At 47.1% G+C, this 26,423-nt stretch overlaps 1 protein-coding gene across 2 annotated transcripts in view; it reads right to left on the minus strand.

The window, feature by feature from the left end:
* Positions 1–26,423, minus strand: part of LOC130121054 (interleukin-1 receptor type 1-like) — an 86,642-nt gene that overhangs the window by 45,965 nt on the left and 14,254 nt on the right. The gene's annotated exons all lie outside the window — the stretch shown is intronic.

A 26,423-nucleotide genomic window follows, 5' to 3' on the forward strand; every position in this document is an offset into this window, starting at 1 on the left:
AGTATGGCTAATAAAATATCTTAGCGTTAGCTCACATTAAATATTAGCTTCTATAAACACACATTGCCTTTACCCAACGCTGCATCACAACTGGCGTGCTTCAAACACATTAACAATTGAGATGGCTAATGCTAACTTGGCTAACGCTGACGTTTTCACATTACTTACATTACAATTACAGTTACGATTACTATTATTAAATTACATTACAATTTCTTAAAATTACAACTGAAATTGCCACACTAGCACCTAAGTCAATCTCACCAAGGCTTTTCCTTCGGCAAATAGCAGCAAGATTGTAACTACAACAGGTCTTTTTGGGGTCGGTGAATACGTGGCTCTGTAATCACTGTGTAAGCGCTGTGGGATACCGCGCAGTGGATGACTTGGCCACGGTACGAGCCTTCTGGTTGGGTTTGGGTACCGCTACTGTTTTCTTTAGTGTAATGGTCTGTGATCACGAGGATGTTGGTTATATTGCGTCTGTGAGGTTCGATTGAGAGAAATTCCATACAGACCAATTCTAACGGACAAGTAACTTGAATGTTGGCAAGCTGTGCAGCCTTTTGAGGTGGGGCCTTCTTCCGTATGCAGCTGTTGCATGTCTTCACCTTCGCTTCCACTTCAGCAGCCATCTTAGGCCGGTAAAACCGGGATCGCAAGAGATCAGTAGTGCGCTCTATCCCTTAATGACCCATGTCATCGCGTAAACCAGGGGTCCCCAATAAGCGGCCCGCGGGCCACGTCCGGCCCGTGACGGGTTGATTTATGGGTCCGCGAGAATTTTTGGAGAAATGCCAGAAGGAAGATTTTTTTTTATTTCCCTACCAAAATAATAATAATAATAATTAATTTCTTAGTAAAAGTAAGACTAGTAATATATCAAAAAATAGATGAAAAATCTCTGTTTAAATTATAATACCTGCAACGTATCGACACCAAAACAAACTAACGAACAACATGCTGCTGGAGGTTGAGTGGCCCGTGGTTTTAAAAGTGGCCCTAAAAGTGGCCCGCTATGAAAAGTAATTGGGGACCCCTGGTGTAAACGCTTCATGGCCGTTGCCCTCAGTTCTCCGGGTAGAACTATTCTCCAGGTAGTTGGATGGTAGTATGTCCTCCTTCTTTCCTATTTCGATAGAGAATTCTCTCTTTTACCTCCAAACGAGGCCATTGTCTTAATAGCAATGGAAGTTCAGGGAGTTCTTGTCGCACTGTTGGCGGGGGTTTCTGTACAGTCTCTAGTTGTAATATGACCTCCTTGATGCTAGGGTCAGCTCTCTGCTTTTCTTTAAACTCCGCCCTGAACAGGTGCCGGTTAGAGGGTGTTCCCTTAGCATCTTCTTGCTCGAAGATAGCAGCAATGGCGTCTGCGTGCATAGCAAGGGATTCGACTAGTGTGACGCGAGGGTCACGGGATTTGTTCTCTGGATCATGACAAAGTAGATGACATTCACAGACCGCTTGGACCACGTCTGTGTGCAAGATGTAAGGTAGTGTGGGGTTAGCGAAACTCAATACTTGGGCAGTGGTAAGCTTGTCAGTGACTGTATCACAAGCATACTGGCATGCAGGAGTCCAGCAGTCATTAAAGGGCGGGTAGCTAACAGTGAAGGCAGTTAATGGCTTGGCAATATTGGGAGTAATTGTGAATCAACCGCCGGTAGTGTCCTCAGAACCCCAAAAAGGACTTTAGCTCCTTCAGGCTCTTCGAGCTACTACCGACTAAAGGATCGGACCCTTTTAGTTGACTGATTAGCGCAGTCACCCGTGGTGTGGGCGAACAAGGGTCACGTCCCGGCTGCGGTGGGTTCCCAGCTGCCCCCCGAATTCACTACACTGGTGTTAGACGTGGGATGGTGAGACCGTGCGGGGACACGCTTCCTGAAGCAGGGTAGTAGTGTAATGACCACAGATGACTAGACTCGCTAGCCCTTGGCTAACAAGTCAGACCCTTTAGTCAACTGGTTAACGTAGTCGCCCGTGGTGCGGAAGACCTGGGTTCGCGTCCCGGCTGCAGTGGTTCCTGGCTGCCCCCTGAATTCGCTACACTTCGGTCTGCCTTTACCCCAGCTGAAGCCGCTATCTCCTCGCCAACACCCGACCTCCCCAATCTGTAATCCATCCCTTCCTTGTACCATGACCTTGGAGAAGTGTTCAGTAAACAGTATCCCTTGTCCCTGCCACCTCATTGCCCTTATGACTGCACCATTGACCTCCTTCCCGGCACTCCTCTGCCTTCCAGTCATCTGTACAACCTGTCCCATCCAGAAAGAAACCATGGAGAAATACATTCGACCATCTTCTCCTGTCTGTGCTGGTTTTTTCTTTTTCTCAAAGAAAGACAAGACCCTTCATCCATGCATTGGTTGCAATAGGCTTATTAACTTAATTACCAAAAAAAAGTATTGGCCCTTGGCCCTGTGATGGCCTGGCGGCCTGTCCAGGGTGTCTCCTCGCCTGCCACCCAATGATTGCTGGGATAGGCTCCAGCATCCCCGTGACCCTGAGTAAGGATAAGCGGTTTGGATAATGGAATGGAATCGGAAAAAACAAGTATCCCTTATCTCTGATCAGTTCAACCTTCGAGCCTGTTCAAGGGGCTACCATCTTTATTACACTAGACCTCAGATATGCTTACCATCTGGTCAGGATTAGAGAAGGCGGACAGAAGACGGCTTTCAACACCCCTCTTGAATGCCCTTTGGACTCACCAACGCCCCACTGCCTTCCACACCCTGGTAAATGATGTTCTTAGAGACTTTCGTAATCATGCCACGTTTGTTTATCTCGATGACATCCTCTTTTTTTCCCCATAACTTGGAGGAGCACACCCAGCATAACAGGCAGGTGCTGCAAAGACTGAGACAATAAATCATTTGTTAAGTCGGAAAAACATGAATTTCATGTCACTTCAGTAGCCTTCCTGGGCTAAATTCTTGAGTGTGGGCACGTTAAAACAGACCCAGAAAAGATCCTGGATGTGGCAGTGTGGCCCAAAACTTCGTCCCTCAAACAGCTCCAACGGTTCCTTGGGTTTGCCAACTTTTACCAGAGATTCATCCAAGACTATAGTCGTGTTGCTGCCCCTCTCACCAAGCTTCCCTGATCTGCATTCTCCTTTTCCTGGACCGCTGAGGCGCTTAAAGCCTTCTCTGAGCTCAATAGACGCTTCGTGTCAGCACCAGTCCTCATAAGCTGAACCTCTCTAGGCAGTTCATTGTAGAGGTTAATGCCTCAAACACTGGGTTCTTAGCCATTCACTCTCAGCGGGCGACATCAGATCAAAAACTCCATCTTTGTGCATTGTTTTACCCGTCGGCCATCCCCCGCCCATCACAATTATGATGTATGAAACCATGAGCTGCTCACAGTGAAACTTGCTTTGGAGGAATTGAGACACTGGCTGGAGGGGGCTGAACATCCTTTTATCATCTGGATCGACTATGAAAACCTGTCTTACATCCAGGCTGCCAAACGCCTAAACTCCCATCAAGCCCGGTGAGCGCTGTTCTTTGGGCGGTTACATTTTCCCCTTATATACCACCCAAGCTCCAGAAACCTCCAACCTGACGCCCTCTTCTGCCAATATTTCCCCGATGAAGCTCCTACCAACCCAGACACCATCCTTACCTCATCATGTGTGGTGGCCGTGGTTACTTGGGAGATACAGTCCCTTGTAAAACAGGCTCAGCAAACCCACCCAGGCACTGGCCCTCCTCAATGTCTCTTTAAGGCCGTGACACACCAGGCCGATGGCCGATGTCGGGCCATTGGTGAGTGTCTGTGGCCCTAGTTTTTGCGATGTGTCTCGCACCATTGGCACTAGTCAGACCCCTGTCGGCAGCTTACGAAAGCAAGCAAACGACGAAGTCAAGAGGCCACACACAGAAGGCTCTGAACAGGAAAGAGCCGAGCGAAATTTTTAAAATCGGAGGTTTCATTTATCTCCAGCTCTCGACACAGGTTCGGGAAAGCCCCTTGAGCCTGTCGCTGTAATATCAATGGTTTCACCCATTTAGCGCAATTTCTCCTTATTTTTCACCTCCGCCTCTTCCTTTCTTCTTCCACAACCAAAAGACCAAGGGCTGACAACGCCAGTACCATTTACAACTTTTTATCAGACGTATTCTTGATTAGAAGAAGCTTTATTGTGACACTGTCTGTAGTGAGCGAGAGTTGAGTGAAAATTGTAAGCAAACGCTGCTTTGTTTACGGTATATATATACACAGTCCTGGGTCTTCTGGTTTCAAATTTTGAATGACGAATACAGACTACCGCCACCTGCTGGTATGGAGAGTTATTTCCTCTCATGCAGGCGCAGAACGTACATGTTAGTTGGCCGTTGGCTGCAGTCTTTAAGGCGTGTTCAGGTGCTACTTTTTGGCCCAGACGCAGGCGACGTGAGGTGATGCAACAATCAGCCTTCATCGCCGCTAGTTCTCTGATGTCGGTTTGGTGTGTCTGGGCCCTTATACCCAAATCTGTCTGGTCCCAAGTCCAAGTGTGGGTGCACACTTCTCGATTTGCCTGTCACTTTATCTTCCTTTAGCTGTACTTCTACTGGCCTACAATGACTACAGACACCCGTGCCTTTGTGTCTGCTTGCACTGTGATCGCCTGAGGAAAAGCCACCTGCCAGCCTGCTCCATACCTGTGCCCATTCCATGTCGGCTGTGGTCTCACATCGCCAAAGACTTCGTTACCAGACTACCATCTTCCCAAGGGAACGCTGCAATATTTAGCATCGTTGACAGGTTCTCTAAGGCTGTGCACTTCATGGCTCTGCCCAAACTTCCTTTGGAGACTGCTGACCTCCTGGTATGCCATATGTTCTGCCTTCATGGCATCACTTCAGACATTGTTTCGGACAGAGGCCCCCAATTCATCTCCCAAGTCTGGAAGGCCTTCTGTGAGGCCCTCGGAGACTCAGTGAACTTGACCTCCGGGTACCACCCCAAGACTAACAGGCAGATGGAACAGGCCAATCAAGTCCTGGAGGCAGCGCACCATAGTGTTGCCGCCCAGAATCCCTCTTCCAGGAGCACCCACCTCCCGTAGATTTAGTACACGCAAAACTTCTTATCATGCACTGCCACACAGATGTCCTCATCTGAAGGCTCCTTAGGTTACTTACCACCTCTGTTCCCAGCCCAGGGAGAGAAAATCACTGTCCCACTGCCATTAAGATTTGGAGGGACACCTGCTCTGCCCTGCTCCATTCAGTGGACCGCAACCGGTGCTTCACCGATCGTCACCGGATCCCAGCACTCAGCTCCCAGCCAGGGTAAGAGGGTCTGGCTTTGCTGTAAAGACACCACTTTGAGGACTGAATCTAGGGATCCCCCCATTATATTTGCCCATTTCAAATCGACAGCCTTATCAATCCCTCCGTTGTTAGACTCAAGTTGCCCCGGTCCATGAGAATCCATCCCACCATTCACGCTTCCCAAATTAAGTCTGTCTCCACCAGCCCTCTATCCCCCCGCATTATCAACAATCACCCAGCCTTTACCTTCAAGTGGCTGCTGGATGTGTGTCGCTGATGGCGGGGCTACCAATACCTGGTCGACTGAGAAGGGTACCGTCCAGAAGAGTGTAGCTGGATATCCCGCCGGCTCATCTTAGACCCCTCCTTCATCCGTAACTTCCACTAGGAGCACCCTGACAAGCCTGGCAGGTCACCTAGAGGTGCCCGTTGAGGGGGTTGAAAGGACTCTTAAAAATGTTGTATTAATAGGATAATCACTTCCTGAAAGCTTTTATTTTGATAGTTTCCTCTTTTGAACATTATGGGTGTTTTATTTTGAAGGTCTTTCAGCGGATCTAAAAAATCTCGTATCTACATGTTTACACAAGCGAGCGACAGATAAAAGGACACCTGTTTGTTATTACGCTGCATGAAAATGTTTCCATTAATTGAAAATGAAAAACCTAGCTGGAACGGGAACAAGGTATTATGCAATTTGAGTTGTTTATGTATAGAAATACACTGCTCAAAAAAATAAAGGGAACACATAAGCAATGCAATGTAGCTCCAAGTCAATCACACTTTTGAGATATCAACCTGTCCAGTTAGGAAGCAACACTGATTTGTGAATCAATTTCACCTGTTGGTAAATTGTCTAATTTCCACCAGGTGGAAATTAGACAATTTGCAAGACAACCCCTATAAAAGGAATGGATTTGCAGGTGGTGGCCACAGACCATTTGCCTGTCCTCATCTTTTCTGGCCAATCTTTGGTTAGTTTTTAATTTTGCTAGTGCCCTCACCACTAGAGGTGGCATGAGGCGGTATCTGCAACCTACAGAAGTTGCTCAGGTAGTGCAGCTCATCCAGGATGGCACATCAATGCGTGCTGTGGCAAGAAGATTTGATGTGTCTCCCAGCACAGTGTCCAGAGCATGGAGGAGGTACCAGGAGACAGGCCAGTACACCAGGAGACGTGGAGGGGGCCGCAGGAGGACAACAACCCCGCAGCAGGACCGCGATCTGGTCCTTTGTGCAAGGAGGAACAGGAGGAGCACTGCCGGAGCCCTACAAAACGACCTTCAACAGGCCACTAATGTGCAGGTTTCTGCTCAAACAGTGAGAAACAGAATGCATGAGGATGGTATGAGGGCCCGACGTCCACAATTGGGGCCTGTGCTCACAGCCCAACACCGTGCAGCCCAATTGACCTTTGCCAGAGAACATCTTGGTTGGCAGATTCGCCATTGGCGCCCTGTGCTCTTCACAGATGAGAGCAGGTTCACACTGAACACGTGACAGACGTGAGAGAGTCTGGAGACGCTGTGGAGAACGTTCTGCTGCCTGCAACATCCTCCAGCATGACCGGTTTGGCGGTGGGTCAGTGATGGTCTGGGGAGGCATATCCTTGGAAGGCCGCACAGACCTCTACGTGCTAGCCAGAGGTACCATGACTGCCATTAGGTACCGGGATGAGATCCTCAGACCCATTGTCAGACCATATGCTGGTGCAGTGGGCCCTGGGTTCCTGCTCATGCATGACAATGCTCGTCCTCATGTGGCCAGAGTGTGTCAGCAGTTCCTGTATGTCGAGGGCATTGATGCTATGGACTGGCCTGCATGTTCCCCAGACCTGAATCCAATCGAGCACCTCTGGGACATCATGTCTCATACCATCCGCCAACGCGATGTCGCACCACAGACTGTCCAGGAGTTGACCGATGCCCTGATCCAGGTCTTGGAGGAGATCCCTCAGGAGACCATCCGTCGTCTCATCAGGAGCATGCCCAGACATTGTAGGGAGTGCATACAGGCACGTGGAGGCCACACACACTACTGAGCCTCATTTTGAATCGTCTTGAAGAATTTCCACAGAAGTTGGATCAGCCTATGTTCTCACTTTCCACTTTGATTTTGAGTATGATTCTGAATCCAGACCTTAATGGGCTAATGATTTTGATTTCCATTGATCATTCTTAGGTTATTTTGCTCTAAACAAATTCCTCTGTCTAATAAATAAAGATTTTCAGCTGAAATATTTCATTCATCGAGGTCTATATTGTGTTTTTAGGTGTTCCCTTTATTTTTTTGAGCAGTGTATATAATTTGTATATATATCAGCATGCTAACATTAATGCTAATATTAGCTTTGTCGCTAAAAGTTTACTGTTAGCATAATTTCTGTCTTCTCATGTATGTATTGAAAATGTCATGTCTTGTCATTCTATATTGGTTGAGGTGTTTCCATGTTAACACATATTTGTTGGTATCACATGCAGATGGTATTTTGTTTGTAAAGCTCATTTTGTTGAACTTATCTGTTCTGTAGCTTTTACGGTGTTTCAAGAGGAAACGTGTAAGGGAAGAGACACTAATTTATGTTCAAAATAAGGGTAAGACTGAACATAAATAAAGGCTTCTGGAAACATCAGTATGCTTCACCATTGTCCGGCTGGGGTCTGCTACAGTAAAAGCTTGTCCCTCATCGATCCTGACAACATGCTGCCCCTGTGACGGGCCATGACGGAGGTTGTTCACGGCGGGGCTGCTGCTCCCACTATTACATCACACACCATCCACATGGATTCATCCAACAGCACATCCTTCCAAAAATAACCCAACTGCAGAGAAACTTGTCTATGCTTTATTTGACACTCAAAGCGATACTACATTCATTGACCAAGAGGTGAGCGATGGTCTAGATGCTGACAAATATCCGGTGAAGCTAAAGTTGACTACGATGAGTGGAAAAGATACAGTTCTCACAAGTGAGAGTGTTTCTGGTCTTCATGTAAGAGGATACAGATCCGCCGTTCAAGTCGATCTTCCAGTGGCCCACATGAAGGACTGCATACTGGTAAACTGTGCTCACAGTCCTACCTGCAAGATGGCCAAATAATTGAGTAATCTCACAGAAATAGTGGATGAGATCCAACCACTTAAGGACTGTGAGGTAGGTCTTCTCATAGGCTATAACTGCTCTAGAGCAATGGCACCTAGGCAAGTCATTCTAGGAGGTGACGAGGAACCCTACGCTATATGGAGGGACTTAGGATGGAGCATTGTGGGGCGCTCATCACAAAGACATGATTTGCTGAGCACAAGTCGTTTGTGTCACAGAGTCACCGTTAAAGAGTTGCCTCCAGCAACCCTTGCTGATCTTATCCGCATCCTAGAATCCGACTTCAAGGATGGCAGTGAAGACAGCAAAAAAGTGCCACAATGTGACATCACATTCCTCAATAAGCTAGATGAAGGCATACAGAAAAACATACATGGCCATTACTAAATACCTCTGCCCTTCAAAACCAGACCAGGCTTGCCTGACAACAAGGATGTGGCTATGACATGCCTCAAGCACCTCAAAAGAAAATTGCAACGGGACGAAAGATATAAGGAGCATTATGTTAGGTTCATGGAAGAGGTCATTGAGAAGGAAGACGCAGAACGTCGCATATCAAAGACCTGCAGAAAAATGTACATCATGAAGAGTTGAAACTGCTGAGCAAAGGGACCTCCCTACCATCTCAGAATCCACTGCACTCTCTTGATGCTTTCCTTGACAAGGATGGTGTCCTCAGGGTGGGAGGAGGACTGTGCAAATCCTCTTCCCAACTCCATCAAGCACCCTGTAATCATCATGAAAGATCATCACATTACAAGGATGATGAAAGGTCTCACCATAAATGAAGTCAGGTCCAACGGCTACTGGATTGCAGGAATCAACTGGGCAGTATTATACTACATTCGTCAGTGCATCACATGTAGACTGCAATGGAGACCAACAGAAGAGCAAAGGATGGCTGATCTACCTCCTGAACGTGTAGAACCATCGTCCCCCTTCACCTTCTGTGGCATGGACGGCTTTGGCCCATTTCTTACAAAGCAAAGGAGAAAAGAAAACAAGAGGTATGGTCTTCTCTTCACTTGCCTTAGCTCCCGCGCCATCCATACTGAGATGCTTGACAGCATGTCTACAGACGCCCTCATCAATGGCCTTAGATGTTTCATTGCCATATGTGGCACAGTTCGTCAGATCAAGTCAGCAACTTTGTTGGAGCGCAAAATTAACTCAAGGAAGCTCTAAAGGAAGTTAATAAATGGCTGCATTTCTTGCTGAGAAACAATGCGACTTTTGCATGAATGCACCTTATTCAAGCCATGTTGGAGGGGTGTGGGAGAGACAGATTAGAACAGTGAGAAGCATCCTAAGGTCCACGCTTTCTCTGTGCTATGGCAATTATCAACAGTCACCCACTAATCGTTAACGACCTCACTGATCACCAGAGCCTCGAGCCTCTTACCCCCAACCATCTTCTGACTATGAAATCTGCCAGAGCCTTGCCTCCCCCAGGAGAATTCGTCAGAGAAGATATGTATGGGAAGAAAAGGTGGCGACATGTTCAATACCTAGCAGAACAGTTCTGGAGTCGCTGGTGAAAAGAATACCTTGCCAACATTGCTCTCAGACAGTGTTGGCATACCCCCCCCCCAAAGAAATCTGCAAGTTGGAGATATTGTAATTGTGAAAGGAGATGATGTGCACAGGAATGAGTAGAGATTGGGCAGAGTTTCAGGAACCATTACTGACAAGGACGGACTAGTAAGAAGAGTTAAGGTCTGCCTTGCCTTAGTGACAGGAAGCTTGGCAAGAAAGGGGAACGTCTCCACAAGATGTCTGAAGTTGGGCACCCAGTCCAGAAGCTAGTCCTGCTGCTGGAGGCCAGCTAAATATACTCCCTCCCTCTATCGTTCATAATACCCCCTCCTCGTAGTAAATAGTCTTACTTAGCTTGTAAGGGCTTTCTACTTGTGGCATAGGCTACTGTATTTGTGTTCTTATGTAGGTAGGGTAATTTTCAGTCAAAAATAATTCGTTCTTAATGCAAACTGTATATTGTTTCATTATTCACTCATGATTGGTGGGAGTGTAAAGGATAGTCACTTCTTCAAAGCTTTTATTTTGTTAGGTTCCTCTTTTGAATATTACGGATGTTTTATTTTGAAGGTCTTTTGGTGGATCTAAAAAATCTCGCATCTACTACTGCTACTTTCGGCTGCTCCCATTAGGGGTCGCCACAGCGGATCATACGTTTCCATTTCTTCCTGTCTTCTGCATCTTCCTCTGTCACACCAGCCACCTACATGGCATCAATCTCACATCTAAATGTTGTTATTTTCACACGAGTGAGTAACAAAGGGACACCTGTCCATTATTACTCTGCATGAAAATGTTTCCATTAATTGAAAATTAAGCACGTAGCTGGAACGGGAGTAAGGTATTACGCAATTTGAGTTGTTTATGTATTAGAAATATATAATTTGTTCCATTGAATGGCAGCTAAGTGTTCTGATATATGGGCATGCTAACATTAATGCCAACATTAGCTTTGTCGCTAAAAGTTTACTGTTAGCATAATTTCTGTATGCTCATGTATTGATTGAAAATGCCATGTCATTCTATATTGGTTGAGGTGTTTCCATGTTAACACATTTGTTGGTATGACATGCGGATGGTATTTTGTTTGTAAAGCTCAATTTGTTGAACTTATCTGTTCTGTAGCTTTCAGTGTTTCAAGAAGAAACGTGCAAGGGAAGAGACACTAATTTATGTTCAAAATATAAGGATAAAGGCTGAACATAAATAAAGGCTTCTGGAAACATCACTATGCTTCACCATTGTCCGGCTGGGTCCGCTACAGGGGTGCTCTGTCACGTCTACTGTATTCCTGATTGGCATGACCATGGCACTCCTTCCCTGTTGTCCCCCCCTGCTCATCAACCCCTGCAGTATATCTACCTTGGCTCTTCACCCACTCATCACCAGATCGTTGTCCCCACTACAGTTGATAGTGAAACACTTGAGGTCTCTTTGATTATTTAGAAACTATTCATGTCTTGACTAAATTGTTTACTTTGTCTTATCCTGCCTTGCTAGCTGCTGTTTCCTCTCCTGCGCCTAGGATCGCCTCTTTCCGGCTTGCCTTCCTCCCTGCTTGCTCAACGGCGCTCAAACCTCCACTCCACACTCCCCCTTTCCCCACCTGCTGGCCTGCCTGCTCCCTTGACAGAGCTCCAAACCCCCCACTCCATGCTTCCCCTTGCTCTAATAAACCCATCTCATTCTTTTACCTTCCGTCTGTGTCTGCGTTTGGGTCCACCTGGTAGATCACGACAATGAGTACTGTTATCAGCTGCATCTCTTACCTTTCCATCACTTTTGAAATCACAGCCACAGTAAAAAAAAATCTACAAAATAAACCCAGAAAAATAACATGGCCATAGCAAAATAAAAAGTCTTAGATTTAAATAATAACAAAGCCATTTATGCAGACATGCCAACAAACTATCACATAGCTTCAAAATACACAATTCCAATGCAGACTTTTGATTGATGATTATTAATAAGTTGTGCATTATTGGTTGTGTAATGTGATCGTACAAAGCCAAACTATCTATACTGTACAGCAGGGATGGGCACCATGATCCAGAAAGGGCCGGTGTGGGTGCAGGTCTTTGCTCCAACCAAGCAGTTACACATCTGTGTCTACAAATCAAGGTACTTAGCAAAGACTATTGGTTGACTAATAGAATCAGCTGTGTAACTGCTTGGTTGGAACAAAGACCTGCACCCACACTGGCCCTTTCTGGATCATGCTGCTCACCCCTGCTGTACAGCCAATACTGGCCAATGACCATACAAACTGAACTACTGATGTTTCAATAGACTTGTCATAGAATGTCTGGAGAGCAATTACCAGACATGAGGGATATTTCTCAATATTGGAAGACAGACAACAAAAGAAAAGACAATAATGTCTCCAGCCCTTCACAGATTTATTTGCTCTCATTCATGATAGAATCTGATCCACCAAGCAATGCACATTTACGTTAATTGTCACAAAGGAATTAGTGAAGGGAAGCATCCATGACATATACAAGGGACGCCCTTGGAAAATAACAGGAAGTATGTATTTTTGTGGTGAGAATTTCAACACACATCTCTAAGCTGTTAAAATCAATACAACCATTCCTCGAAATTCGAATATGCATCAAAAACAATCAGACAATCAGATTAAAGTATAGTTTGCAAATTAGGTCAGAGTCACCCACAGGTTGTTAAATTGGTTACGTTTAGCAACATTTAACAAAAGATAGTTTTATATATATATATATATATATATATATATATATATATATATATATATATATATATATATATATGAAAAAAGACCTGCAGAGAGGGTGGAAAATGAGGAGACCTACCTCAAAAAAGGCAGTGATGGGACTACAAGGGTGGCAGTTGAGTACAAGAGCAAGGAAGGATGAGAGTTTACACAACACAACTGAGGTAACAGAGGAAGCCTGACCTCTGGCCATAGCAGACTCGCAGATGGGTTAGCGACTGCAGCTCTTAGCTTATAAAACAATAGCTATGACTACATCTCCCATGCAAAACAACACTTCAGATGAAACAGCAGGAAACAGACGTGGGGAAAGCTGGAGAGCAATTTGAATCGCAATCCTCAACTCGGACCTTTACAATAACATACTCTAGGGTGAATCCTGTCCATAAGAGACCCAACATTTTCAATTGTGCACTATTTGCGAACTTCCTAGTTGGTATTTGTAGTATGTAGGAGTGACCAATTATTATCTAAAACCATTTTGCTTCCCTTACCATCACTTGGTTATACTACTTTTTCAGTGTTGTGTTGCGTGTTTTGAGTTTACTTATCAAGTTGAATTCTTTGAATGATTCTGATTCACTGGACCTCTTCCCATCACACTAAACACTCCTTTATGGTGGCATATATATGGGTGTTACTGTATGAAGTTGAATGCATCATACAGTCTCTATACACTATGCACTTCGTGTTGTACACTTGTTGGGATAATACTCATAGTTGCAAATAAATCTGTTGTGTTTTGTAATCTGTGGGTAAACGAAACAAATTTCACCACCTTTGCCGTGTGGCAATGCAGAAATGTTGACTTGCGTCAAGCTAGTTGTTTACCCTGTTGCTGTATTGTTGTTTATGTAACTACAGGTAATCCTGGGTTATGAACGAGTTCCATTTTTGAGTCTGTTCTTATATCGAATTTGTATGCAAGTCAGAACGGTTATGTACAGTTCATATCTAGCGTCAATTAGTCAAATGTTTGTCTTAGTATATAGTATGTATTTTACCTAACACATAAATATAATAATGCAGCAACAATAAATGTACAGTACAGTATTTATTATTGAGAGAGAATGTGTGTATAGATATTGTTAGAAAGCCTACGTAGTTGTGTAATAAGTTTGCCTGCCCACTGCCTTATAGATTTAGTTTGTTTCATTGTGATAGCAATTTACTCCGTCCCATCTAAGTGAACTCACCGGAGCTGTTATTTACAGACTGTTCCTGAACGCACCGGCTGCCATGTTACAACCGGTGTCGTGAAGTCTAGTTCAGTTTTCGTATGTGTTGTTGATGTTAAGACGGCGATATTTTTCCTCTCCTGTTTTCGCTATCCACCTATACAGCCTCTGTTTATTGCTGTGCGTAAATGTTCAAAGGTATGTGCTCATATTTATAATTGTACACCAGATATTAGCGTGATTATTCGGTAACTGCACATATCTGCCCATAATTTCACCACTTTATAAGCCTAGCGGTGAATGTTGTTGATAAACTTGATTAATAATTACAGTCCTTATCTGCATATGATTGTGTTCCCAATTGTATTGTTTGTTATTCTGATAGCGTTCCCTTGTTTGTATCACTGTTACAGACCGCAGCCTACATTATAGCAGCATAACTGGAAAAGTCTGTTTCCATGTTCTCGAATTGGGACACACATCTGTGAGCCAACTCTTAAACACCAGATTCTCTGGAAACCTCATCTCCTTTTTATGGTCCCTCCGAGCTGGATTAGAGTACCAGCCAATGTATGGAATATACACACACAGACGCCCAGACCCAATCTGCACACCACCGTGCTTCACAGAGAGAACAATGCCTTCCAGCATACCTGAATGACGATGTGGTTGCGACTCTCCCTCATAAGGGACAAACCCAAACCACACAACTGGCTCTCCCCTCCCAAGGTTCACGCAGCGAGCGAACGCGGAGCTCATCCCAGAGGAGCGCCAGTTCCAGGTCAACACACTCATTGCTTGGCAGAGTCCCCTCTAACGTTCTCTCCGAGCAAATGTGTAAAAACCAGGTCCAGAAAGTAAACATCCAAACCATGTATTTGCTCCAACTATGTTACTAAACCAGCTGCTTTCATTAACTAGTTTTCCCTACCTAGTTGAGGAGTGCTGTTGACTAGAATCTGCTGGTGTAGTGCATGAGTGGAACAAATACATAGTTTGGACTTTTACTTTCTGGACCTGGTTTTTACACTTCTGTCTCAGAGGTACAAACGGCCCTTCTTGAAGAGCGAGTGAAGCAGATGAAGCTCAAGGAGTTACAACGGCAACAGGAAGAGGACCAACAAGCCGATATTCAATGTGAACGACTCCACACTCAAGCAAGAGAGGCGCAACAGTTGCAAGACAAGGCCCATAGAGCCCGAGAGTCCCTAACCAGACAATTGGAATGACGGCGACAGCTAAAGAAGAGAGATGAGCTAGAAATACCTAAGCTTGTCACTTCTCTGCTTAAAGAGAAAATACAGGACCCTGATGGCGCCAGAGCCTCACCATCCCCATCAGCTGACGGAAAGGCAGACCCGATGCCATTATCCCCCTGGTTATCATTACCTGACAACGGCAGACCTCTACCACCGATGCCACACAGAGACATTGGTGCGGCTCCTCCTCCGGCGTCCCTGGGCCCACCTCCAGTGCTACATGTAGCCCCTCCTCCAGCATCCCTGGCCCCACCTCCAACACTACATGTAGCTCCTCTTCTAGCGTCCCTAGCCCCGCCTCCAGTACTACATGCAACTCCCTGTCTGCTAATATAGCACCTGTGAGCTACCACCCTGCTCCTATGCCTGCTGCACCCTATCCAGTTCATCCACCGCAGCATCACCAACCTGATGCAGCCTTTGTCTACCCCAATCAAGCAGCATTATACACCACTCCAGCCTGGACGCAGTCCAACACAGATCAAACACAGGCAGCTGGTATGGATCTGTTCATCGCCTCATCCTATGACCTTCCAAAGCTGATGGTTCCCCTTCTTGACAGCAGCAGAGAGTGACTTTACATTACTTAAGATGGCCCTCAATAACCTGTTAAATAGTCATCGGCACCTGAACGAACAATACAAGTATCAAGTGCTCCTTGGACACCTGAAACTACCTAGTGCTCTCCAGCTTGCCAAAGCCTATATGCATGAGTGAGCCAAAGCCATATTCCATGGCCATGCAACCGCTACAGGACAAGTACAGCCAACCCCGACAGCTTGCCCAAAGTGAACTAGGCGCCATTCTGTTCGGAGACGCCGAAGCATTTGATGCCTTCGCTTTGTCTATCCAATCGCTAGTAGGCATGCTTAGGACTCTGAAGGGACAAAACAGCTATGAATTAAGATGTGGATCCCATGTCGACCAACTATTAAGCATGATGCCTCCAAGCTATCACGAGGGATTTGTGGAGCACTGCCTGAATAAAGGTATCCTTCGTACAAGCACAGACCAAACCTACACCTTACCTGACTTGGGGTCCTGGCTACAGATGAAATCCCAGGCGAAGCGCATAGCAGGCAGAGCTGCAGCTCTTTACAACCATGAAGCTCCCAAGCCAATAAAGAAAGACCAACATGCCTTCCATAAAGCAAAGGAGAAACCTACTGCATTTTTCCTCACTGCTACTGACAACCAAAGCGCCAAAGGCTGGTCTCCACAACCCATGTCCTCACACAAACCTAAACCATACTGTCCTCACTGCGACAATAAAGACCACTTTCTGAACACTTGCCCAGAGTTCAAGAAACTGAACACAGGACAGATTGCAAAATGGATAACGGATGGAAAACGGTGTTGGAAGTGTGGACGATCTCACAAGCCTGACACTTGTACACTCAAACGACCCTGCAACACCTGCAAAGAGCAACACCTGACGGTACTGCATGGCGCAGTCCAGCAAACCCAGAAGAGTGTGCTCATGGTGACCGCCCCCACTACAAGGGTATACTCAGACAGACCGAACAGGTCCCCAAAGGTGATGTTGAAGGTTGTGAAAGTCTTGCTTCACAATGGAGACCGAGTACTGGAGACGCATGCTGTACTTGATGACGGCTCAGAGCGAAGCATCATCCTGCCACAAGCTGTGCAACACCTGAACCTCACCTCAGAGCCGGAAACGCTCACCCTCCGGACTGTTCACCAAGATGTAGTGCAATTCCAAGGTGCTTCAGTTATCTTTCAGGTGTCTTTCCTGCTGAAACCTAGCAAGAAGTATCATATACATCAGGCATTCACGTCCAATAACCTGGGTCTCTCCGGATACTCCTATCCAGTGACGAACCTCCAACGATGATACAAACACCTCTGTAACTTACCTTTACCTTCTGTAGACCACGCCCAACCTCTGCTGCTTATCGGGTCCGACATGTTTCCTCACCTGACACCTATAGAGCCGGTGCGTCTGGGCCTGCAAGGCGGACCCATTACAGTCCACACCAAGCTTGGCTGGTCTCTTCAAGGCCCCACCAGCACTGACTAAATTCCAGCACCCGAGAAGCAGTGCCTTTTCACAACAACAGTCTCGCCGACTGTTGAGCTCTTCAAGAAATCAGCTTTCTGTGGACATGTGACTGTCAATCCCTGCCCTCAACTCCCTGATGTTAACACGTTCTCCACATGGAAGGACCTCATGCAGGCAACAACACGATCCCTACATGGGGTGGCCAATCTAAGCTCTAGTTCACCAGCTGACTACATCAAAGCAGAGAACCTTTTTCTAAAGCAGGTGCAGTCGGAGTCATTCCCAAGTGAGGTCAAAGCGCTCATGTCTGATCGATCCCTACCAGCCAACAGTCGTTTGGGCTCCTTATCGCCTGTGTACAAGAGGGAGACAGGACTCCTAAGAGTTGGAGGGAGACTGCGAAGAGCTGAGCAGCTAAAGTTAGATTCTATACACCTGATCGTGCTAGATCCCAAACATCCTCTGACTAAGCTAATCATCCAGGACTTCGATGAGACTATCCTTCATCCTGGACCAGACAGAGTGCTAGCTGAACTGCACCACCAGTTTTGATCCTGCGGGGGAGGGAAGCAACAAAGGGGTATCAGAGCACCTGCATGCAGTGCCTAGAGTGGCGCGCCAATCCTTCTGTTCCTAAGATGGCAGATTTACCACCAGCTCATCTGCGCCTGTATAAGCCACCCTTTTACTCAACCGGTGTGGATTGTTTCGGGCCCTTTACTGTGAAGAGTGGACGTCAAACGAAGAAGCAACGGGGGATCATTTATAAATGCATGACGCCTCGATGTATGCACCTAGACCTCCTAGAGAGTCTGGGTACTGATGCCTTTTTGATGTCTCTGCGAGGCTTCATCACCAGAAGAGGCAAACCCTTTGAGCTTCTCTCTGACAACGGGACAAACTTCGTTGGAGGAGCCCAAGAGCTACGTGAGGCCTTCGAGGCCATGGTTCCTCGCCTGAAAGAGCAATTGGCAGAACAGCAGATCAAGTTTTGTTTCAATCCACCGAACGTTCCCCACTTTGGAGGTGTGTGGGAGAGAGAATTGAAGGCTGTGAAGACTGCTCTCAAGGTCATATTTAAGGAGCAGACGGTGACTGAAACTGTGCTGCTGACTGTCCTTATGGAAGTGGAAGGTATCCTGAATGCAAAGCCCCTCAGCTACATGTCTTCGGACGCAGCAGATCCAGATCCCATCACACCTAGCATCCTACTGATGGGACACCATGGCGCATCACTCCCTCAGTTCGTTTATGACTCCAGTAACATTCTAGGAAATCGCTGGTGGAGGCATAGCCAAGTCCTCATCGACCATTTCTGGTCCAGGTTCGTGAGCCACTACCTGCCAAGTTTGCAGGAGAGACAGAAGTGGCGGACAGATGGGAAATACCTCAATGCGAAGCAAGTGGTGCTCATTGTTGGTCCTCAGCTCCCGCGGGCTCTCTGACCAGCTGGTAAGGTAACACGTACTTACCCTGGAGTGGACGGACGCATCCGGACTGCTGCCATTCAGGTCAGAGATCGGACCTACATCCGACCAGTAACTCTCTTGGTCTAGCTCCCTAGGCTCGAAGACGACAAAGCCAGGGATCCACCTACCCGAGTAGCCTTTATACCTTCGATTCGACTTTCCATGCAGACACTCGGGGGCAGCTGTGTTAAAAAGCTTACGTAGTTGTGTAATAAGTTTGCCTGCCCACTGCCTTATTGTTAGTGGGATAATTTGGATTGGCTAGTTTGTCTTAGGTAGAGAGTAAACAGGATGGTGTGTCGGTCAGAACACAGGAATGAAGAGGAGACTTGTACTTCGTTTGTGTGAACTGTATTGAAATCCAGCATAAATTATATCGAGTTTTTTCGTCAGTGACTCAAAGACAAGCTGGATCGCAACAAAGGACAAACGAGGACAAATTCATCATACACGTATACGAGAATTGCAGGGGGAAACTACATGTACTGTGTACTTATAACACGAACACAGTCTCAACGTGTGCTAGGCAAAGCATCTAGCAAAACTACAACTAAACCTAGGCTGCGTCACTCACAGCAGGAGAATCTGGCCAGAGTCTTAAAGGGGCAGGCAGTCTTAAAGGGGCGGGCACCTATAAATGTAGGAGCCTTTTTTACACTTATAGATTTAGTTTACTTCGTTGTGATAGCAATTTACTCCGTCCAATCTAAGTGAACTCACCGGAGCTGTTATTTACAGACTGTCCCTGAACGCACCGGCTGCCGTGTTACGATCCGGTGTCGTGAAGTCTAGTTCAGTTTTCGTAAGTGTTGATGTTGAGATGGCGATATTTTTCCTCTCCTGTTTTCGCTATCCACCTATACAACCTCTGTTTATTGCTGTGCGTAAATGCTCAAAGGTATGTGCTCATATTTATAATTGCACACCAGATATTAACGACCCTGAGAGCAGGATAACCAGTTCAGATAATGGATGGATATTGGCGCGATTATTCGATAACTGCACATATATATCTGGCTGTAATTTCACCAGTTTATAAACCTCGTGGGGGGCAGTATGCTAGCTGTGAATGTTGTTGATAAACTTGATTAATAATTACAGTCCTTATCTGCATATGATTGTGTTCCCAATTGTATTGTCTGTTATACTGATAACGTTCCCTTGTTTGTATCACTGTTACAGACCACAGCCTACAATATACAGTGGCTTGCAAAAGTATTCATACCCCTTGAACTTTACCACATTTTGTCACATTACGACCACAAACATAAATATATTTTATTGGAATTTTATGTGAAAGACCAACACAAAGTGGCACACAATTGTGAAGTACAAAGAAAATGATACATGATTTAAAAAACAAAAACAAATAAAAAACTGAAAAGTGCGGTGTGCAAAAGTATTCAGCCCCCTTTTCTCTGAGTGCAACCAATTGCCCTCAGAAGTTGCCTTATGATTGCTGAATGATCGAATGTTGACCTAATGACTAAATAGAGTCAACCTGTGTGTAATCTAATCTCAGTACAAATACAGCTGTTCTGTGACGGCCTCAGAGGTTTGTTAAGAGAATATTGGGGAGCAAACAGCATCATGAAGTCAAAGGAACACACCAGACAGGTCAGGGATAAAGTTGTGGAGAAGTTTAAAGCAGGGTTAGGCTATAAAAAGATTTCCCAAGCTTTGAACATCTCACGGAGCACTGTTCAATCCATCATCCGGAAATGGAAAGAGTATGGCACAACTGCAAACCTACCAAGACACGGCCGTCCACCTAAAATTACAGGCCGAACAAGGAGAGCACTGATCGGGGATGCAGCCAAGAGGCCCATGGTGACTCTGGACGAACTGCAGAGATCCACAGCTCAGCTGGGGGAATCTGTCCACAGGACAACTATTGGTCGTGCACTGCACAAATCTGGCCTTTATGGATGAGTGGCAAGAAGAAAGCCATTGTTAAAAGAAAACCATAAGAAGTCCCGTTTGCAGTTTGCCAAAAGCCATGTGGGGGACACAGCAAACATGTGGAAGAAGGTGCTCTGGTCAGATGAGACCAAAATTGAACTTTTTGGCCTAAATGCAAAACGCTATGTGTGGTGGAAAACTAACACTGCACATCACTCTGAACACACCATCCCCACTGTCAAACATGGTGGTGGCAGCATCATGCTCTGGGGGTGCTTCTCTTCAGCAGGGACAGGGAAAATGGTCAGAGTTGATGGGAAGATGGATGGAGCCAAATACAGGGGCAATCTTGGAAGAAAACCTGTTGGAGTCTGCAAAAGACTTGAGACTGGGGCGGAGGTTCACCTTCCAGCAGGACAACGACCCTAAACATAAAGCCAGGGCTACAAAGGAATGGTTTAAAACAAAACATATTCATGTGTTAGAATGGCCCAGTCAAAGTCCAGACCTAAATCCAACCGAGAATCTGTGGCAAGATCTGAAAACTGCCGTTCACAAACGCTCTCCATCTAATCTGACTGAGCTTGAGCTGTTTTGCAAAGAAGAATGGGCAAAAATTTCAGTCTCTGGATGTGCAAAGCTGGTAGAGACACACCCCAAAAGACTTGCAGCTGTAATTGCGGCAAAAGGCGGTTCCACAAAGTATTGACTCAGGGGGCTGCATACTTTTGCGCACCGCACATTTCCGTTTTTTATTTGTAAAAATGTTTTAAAATCATGTATAATTTTCTTTGTACTTCACAATTGTGTGCCACTTTGTGTCGGCCTTTCACATAAAATTCCAATAAAATCTATTTATGTTTGTGGTCAAAACGGGACAAAATGAGGAAAAGTTCAAGGGGTATGAATACTTTTGCAAGCCACTGTAGCAACATAACTGGGAAAGTCTGTTTCCGTGTTCTCTAATCGGGACACACATCTGTAACTTGAGCCAACTCTAACCACCAGATTCTCTGGAGACCCCATCTCCTTTCTGGGTATAAAAAACATTAAAGAAACATTTCTTACATTTCAAACTCCCCACCTGCCACTGTCCCCGAAGCAGGTCCCGACCGGCGGAGGCCGGCCGTTTAACGCCAGAAACCCGAGCCCGCTCGGGGCTCGCCTCCCCGTCTCACCAGGTTAGTGAAAAAAACGATGAGCGTTTCATCTCTCTCTGAACGCTTTATTATTTCCACATTCGTTTCAATCGTGATCGTTTTTCCTTTTCTTCGATGCATCACCGTCACTTGCATAACAAGTACGATTTGAAGCCATGATTACGAGGGTAAACACGAAATTTTTAAGTCAAAACACAACGCATACAACGTTTACGCGATCCAACGACAACGGCGGCATGGCGTTGTTCACCTCCCTCGGGCCGATGAACCGCCTAAAACGCGCAGTGTTTTGAGCGTCGCGCAAAGTAGTCCGTGCGTAAAACTTTAATATGCTTTGCGGAGACCAGTTCGTAAGTACGGCGTTCGTAACCCGGGGACTACCTGTACTGCAGTACTGTTTAGTCGTGGTGTTTGACACAGATTCCGACTTGAAAGCGTTTGAAAGCTTTCCAACGATAAAAGGGATTTAAACTTTACTTTTGCTGGTCATTTAAGAATAAAAAGTTCCTCCAGTTTTTTGAAAGTGACAACAAATGATGTCAGGCATTTAATGTCACTTATATATATATATACAGTCACCGGCCACTTTATTAGGCACACCGGTCTAACTGCTCGTTAACGCAAATTTCTAATCAGCCAATCACATGGCAGCAACTCAATGCATTTAGGCATGTAGACATGGTCAAGACGATCTGCTGCAGTTCAAACCGAGCATCAGAATGGGGAAGAAAGGTGATTTAAGTGACTTTGAACGTGGCATGGTTGTTGGTGCAAGACGGGCTGGTCTGAGTATTTCAGAAACTGCTGATCTACTGGGATTTTCACGCACAACCATCTCTAGGGTTTACAGAGAATGGTCCGAAAAAGAGAAAATATCCAGTGAGCGGCAGTTCTGTGGGCGAAAATGCCTTGTTGATGCCAGAGGTAAGAGGAGAATGGCCAGACTGGTTCGAGCTGATAGAAAGGCAACAGTAACTCAAATAACCACTCATTACAACCGAGGTATGCAGAAGAGCATCTCTGAACGCACAACACGTCGAACCTTGAGGCAGATGGGCTACAGCAGCAGAAGACCACACCGGGTGCCACTCCTGTCAGCTAAGAACAGGAAACTGAGGCTACAATTCGCACAGGCTCACCAAAATTGAACAATATAAGATTGGAAAAACGTTGCCTGGTCTGATGAGTCTCGATTTCTGCTGCGACATTCGGATGGTAGGGTCAGAATTTGGCGTCAACAACATGAAAGCATGGATCCATCCTGCCTTGTATCAACGGTTCAGGGTGGTGGTGTAATGGTGTGGGGGATATTTTCTTGGCACACTTTGGGCCCCTTAGTACCAATTGAGCATCGTGTCAACGCCACAGCCTACCTGAGTATTGTTGCTGACCATGTCCATCCCTTTATGACCACAGTGATCCCATCTTGTGATGGCTACTTCCAGCAGGATAACGCGCCATGTCATAAAGCTCGAATCATCTCAGACTGGTTTCTTGAACATGACAATGAGTTCACTGTACTCAAATGGCCTCCACAGTCACCAGATCTCAATCCAATAGAGCACCTTTAGGATGTGGTGGACCGGGAGATTCGCATCATGAATGTGCAGCCGACAAATCTGCAGCAACTGCGTGATGCTATCATGTCAATATGGACCAAACTCTCTGAGGAATGTTTCCAGTACCTTGTTGAATCTATGCCACGAAGGATTAAGGCAGTTCTGAAGGCAAAAGGGGGTCCAACCCGGTACTAGCAAGGTGTACCTAATAAAGTGGCCAGTGAGTGTAAATCCCCGTGGTGCAATTCTTTCTCTGCATTTTACCCATCCTAGCTGTGTAGCTAGGAGCAGTGGGCAGCCACCATGCTGCGCCCGGGGACTAACTCCAGTTGTTCTTTCCATTGCCTTGGTCAGGAACACAGACAGGAGTACTATTACTAACACCAACATGTGTGTCTTTTTGGTGGTGGGGGAAACCGGAGCACCCGGAGAAAACCCACCGCAGACACGGGGAGAACATGCAAACTCCACACAGAGGACGACCTGGGATGACCCCCAAGGTTGGACAACCCGGGGTTCGAACCCAGGACCTTCTTGCTGCGAGGCAACAGCACTAACCACTTGGCGACCGTGCCACTGTCAGGTCAAATCGTGTCCGGCTGCCAAGTCAAATTGTGTCCGGCTGCCAAAATGTGTCCGGGTGACGTCATCGCAATGCAATTGTGACAGCTCGCATTCCCGACATTCCTCTCTCGCTGTAGTTAGCAGAGTAGTAATATTGCAGGCAAAAGCAGGTTTAATAGAGTACTCTTTTTAGCTACTTCGTACAATACATGCGCAGGGTCACCTTTTATATTCGACTTGCAATTGTTTATATTAGGATATGTTTTTCGAAAAGCATACTGTAAACTGTGGTGGACACGTATTGGGGACAGAATTCAACCCAGGAACTAAGGGTTAAGTCATGGTTGCCCTGGCAGGTTAACGCAGGGTTAAGTTATGGTTGTCCAGCCAGTTTTCTGATTATTCTGGCCACCTCCGCTCAGTCGAGCTGTGGGTTTTGTTTGTCTCGCTGATTTACCGTGGATTAAAGAAAGTTGCCTACACGGCTAAAGTGTGAACCTACGGTCTTCTCCGTTCCTTCGGCTCTACACTGGTGACCCCGACGTCGGTTTTCGGATAAGTTTTCTGAAACCACACATTATGGCTACGAACGCCGTTGCAATTAAACTGCCGGAGTTTTGGGAGTCTTCCGCGGCTACATGGTTCGCGCAGGCTGAGGCACAGTTCGCGCTCAGAGACATAACAGCAGACGAGACCAGGTACTACTACGTATTGGCAGCGCTGGGGTGCGCTACGGCTTCCAGGATAAGCGGTTTCATAACCAACCCACCGGCCGATGGTAAATACGCCGCACTTAAACATCTCCTCCTTGAAACTTTTGAACTGTCAACAACGGAGAGAGCACGTCGCCTCTTCGCAATTCAGGGCTTGGGAGATGGCAAACCATCGGAGCTAATGAGCAGGATGTTAAACCTACTGGGTCAAGAAAAGCCATGTTTCCTGTTTATGGAGCTGTTTCTGCGCAACATGCCGCCCCACGTCCAGACTGCGCTCGCTAACTCCACCATCACTGATCCCCGTGAGCTGGCAAAGGAGGCTGACCGATTCTTCGTCGCTACACAACGTTCCTCCCATGCCGGGGTGCTGGCTCCTACCTTCACTGGCCCCCCGCCGACATCGCGGGCGTGGCCCGACGGTGGCGCCACAGCATCAGACCGCTACAAGCCCTCTGGACTCTGTATGTACCACGCTCGATTTGGTGCGAAAGCTAAACGGTGCCGTTCCCCCTGCAACTACAGGCCGACGGGAAACGAGAGGGCCAACACTCAGTAGTGGCCATGAGTGTTGGCGATACGAGCAGGCTACTCTTCATCCTCGACACCATCTCCGGTCGGCGATTTCTCTGTGACACGGGCGCACAGAGAAGCGTGCTCCCTGCTACTGACGTCGACATCATGGGCGGGGAGCGGGGCCCCCAGTTGGCGACGGCTGACGGCAGCCCTATCCACACCTACGGCGTGCGGTCTGTAGAACTGTGTTTTGGTGGACAACGTTTCACGTGGGAGTTCGTCATGGCCAATGTAACGCTTCCCCTCCTCGGAGCTGATTTTTTGTGCGCTTACGGTTTGCTAGTGGACATTCAGAACAGCCGTCTGGTCGATGCCTTAACCTTCTCCTCCTTCGCATGTACGCGGAGGGAAGCGGCCTATGCAGGTCTAGCCAACTCTCTCTCAGAGGCAGACAAGTTCACCCGCCTCCTCGCTGAGTTCCCTGACCTCACCCAGCCTACCTTCTCTGCACCCACCGCTAAGCATGGGGTGGAGCATCACATTGCTACGAAGGGGCCCCCGGTCTACGCCAGAGCCAGGCGTCTCGACCCTGCCAAACTCGCCATTGCCAAGTCTGAGTTCGAGCACCTGGAACGCATGGGGATCATCCGCCGCTCTGACAGCCCGTGGGCGTCCCCACTCCACATCGTCGCTAAGCCTGATGGAGGTTGGCGCCCATGCGGGGACTACCGCCGACTAAATGACGCCACCACGCCCGACCGCTATCCTGTCCCGCATATCCAGGACTTTTCTGCAAACCTGTCTGGCAAATGCGTCTTCTCAAAAGTCGACCTGGTCCGTGGTTATCATCAAGTTCCCGTGCACCCCTCAGACATCCCCAAGACAGCGGTGACTACCCCATTCGGCCTATTTGAATTCCTACGAATGCCATTTGGACTCAAAAACGCGGCCCAGTCCTTTCAGCGGCTGATGGATTCAGTGCTCCGTGGCCTTCCTTTCCTCTTCGTCTATTTGGACGACATACTCATCGCCAGCGCCTCCAAGGAAGAACACCTGTCCCATCTTCATGCCCTCTTCACACGCCTCAGCCAGCATGGGCTGATCGTCAACCCGGCGAAGTGCCGGTTCGGGCTGACAGCCATTGATTTCCTCGGGCATCGCATCACTGGGGACGGGGCAGTCCCCCTGCCCTCAAAGGTGGAAGCGGTGGCGGCCTTTCCGCGCCCCCAAACAGCTCGTGCGCTCAGGGAGTTCATCGGGATGGTGACATTCTACCACCGCTTCATTCCCCGAGCCGCCTTTATCATCCGGCCACTGTACGAGGCGCTGAAAGGCATGTCCCCCAACCAGGCGGTCGACTGGACAGCAGAGCGGGACCGTGCGTTCACCGAGACTAAAGCTGCGCTCACCCAGGCTACCCTG

This window comes from Lampris incognitus, chromosome 11, assembly GCF_029633865.1.
Source record: "Lampris incognitus isolate fLamInc1 chromosome 11, fLamInc1.hap2, whole genome shotgun sequence".
Taxonomy (NCBI): Eukaryota; Metazoa; Chordata; class Actinopteri; order Lampriformes; family Lampridae; genus Lampris; species Lampris incognitus.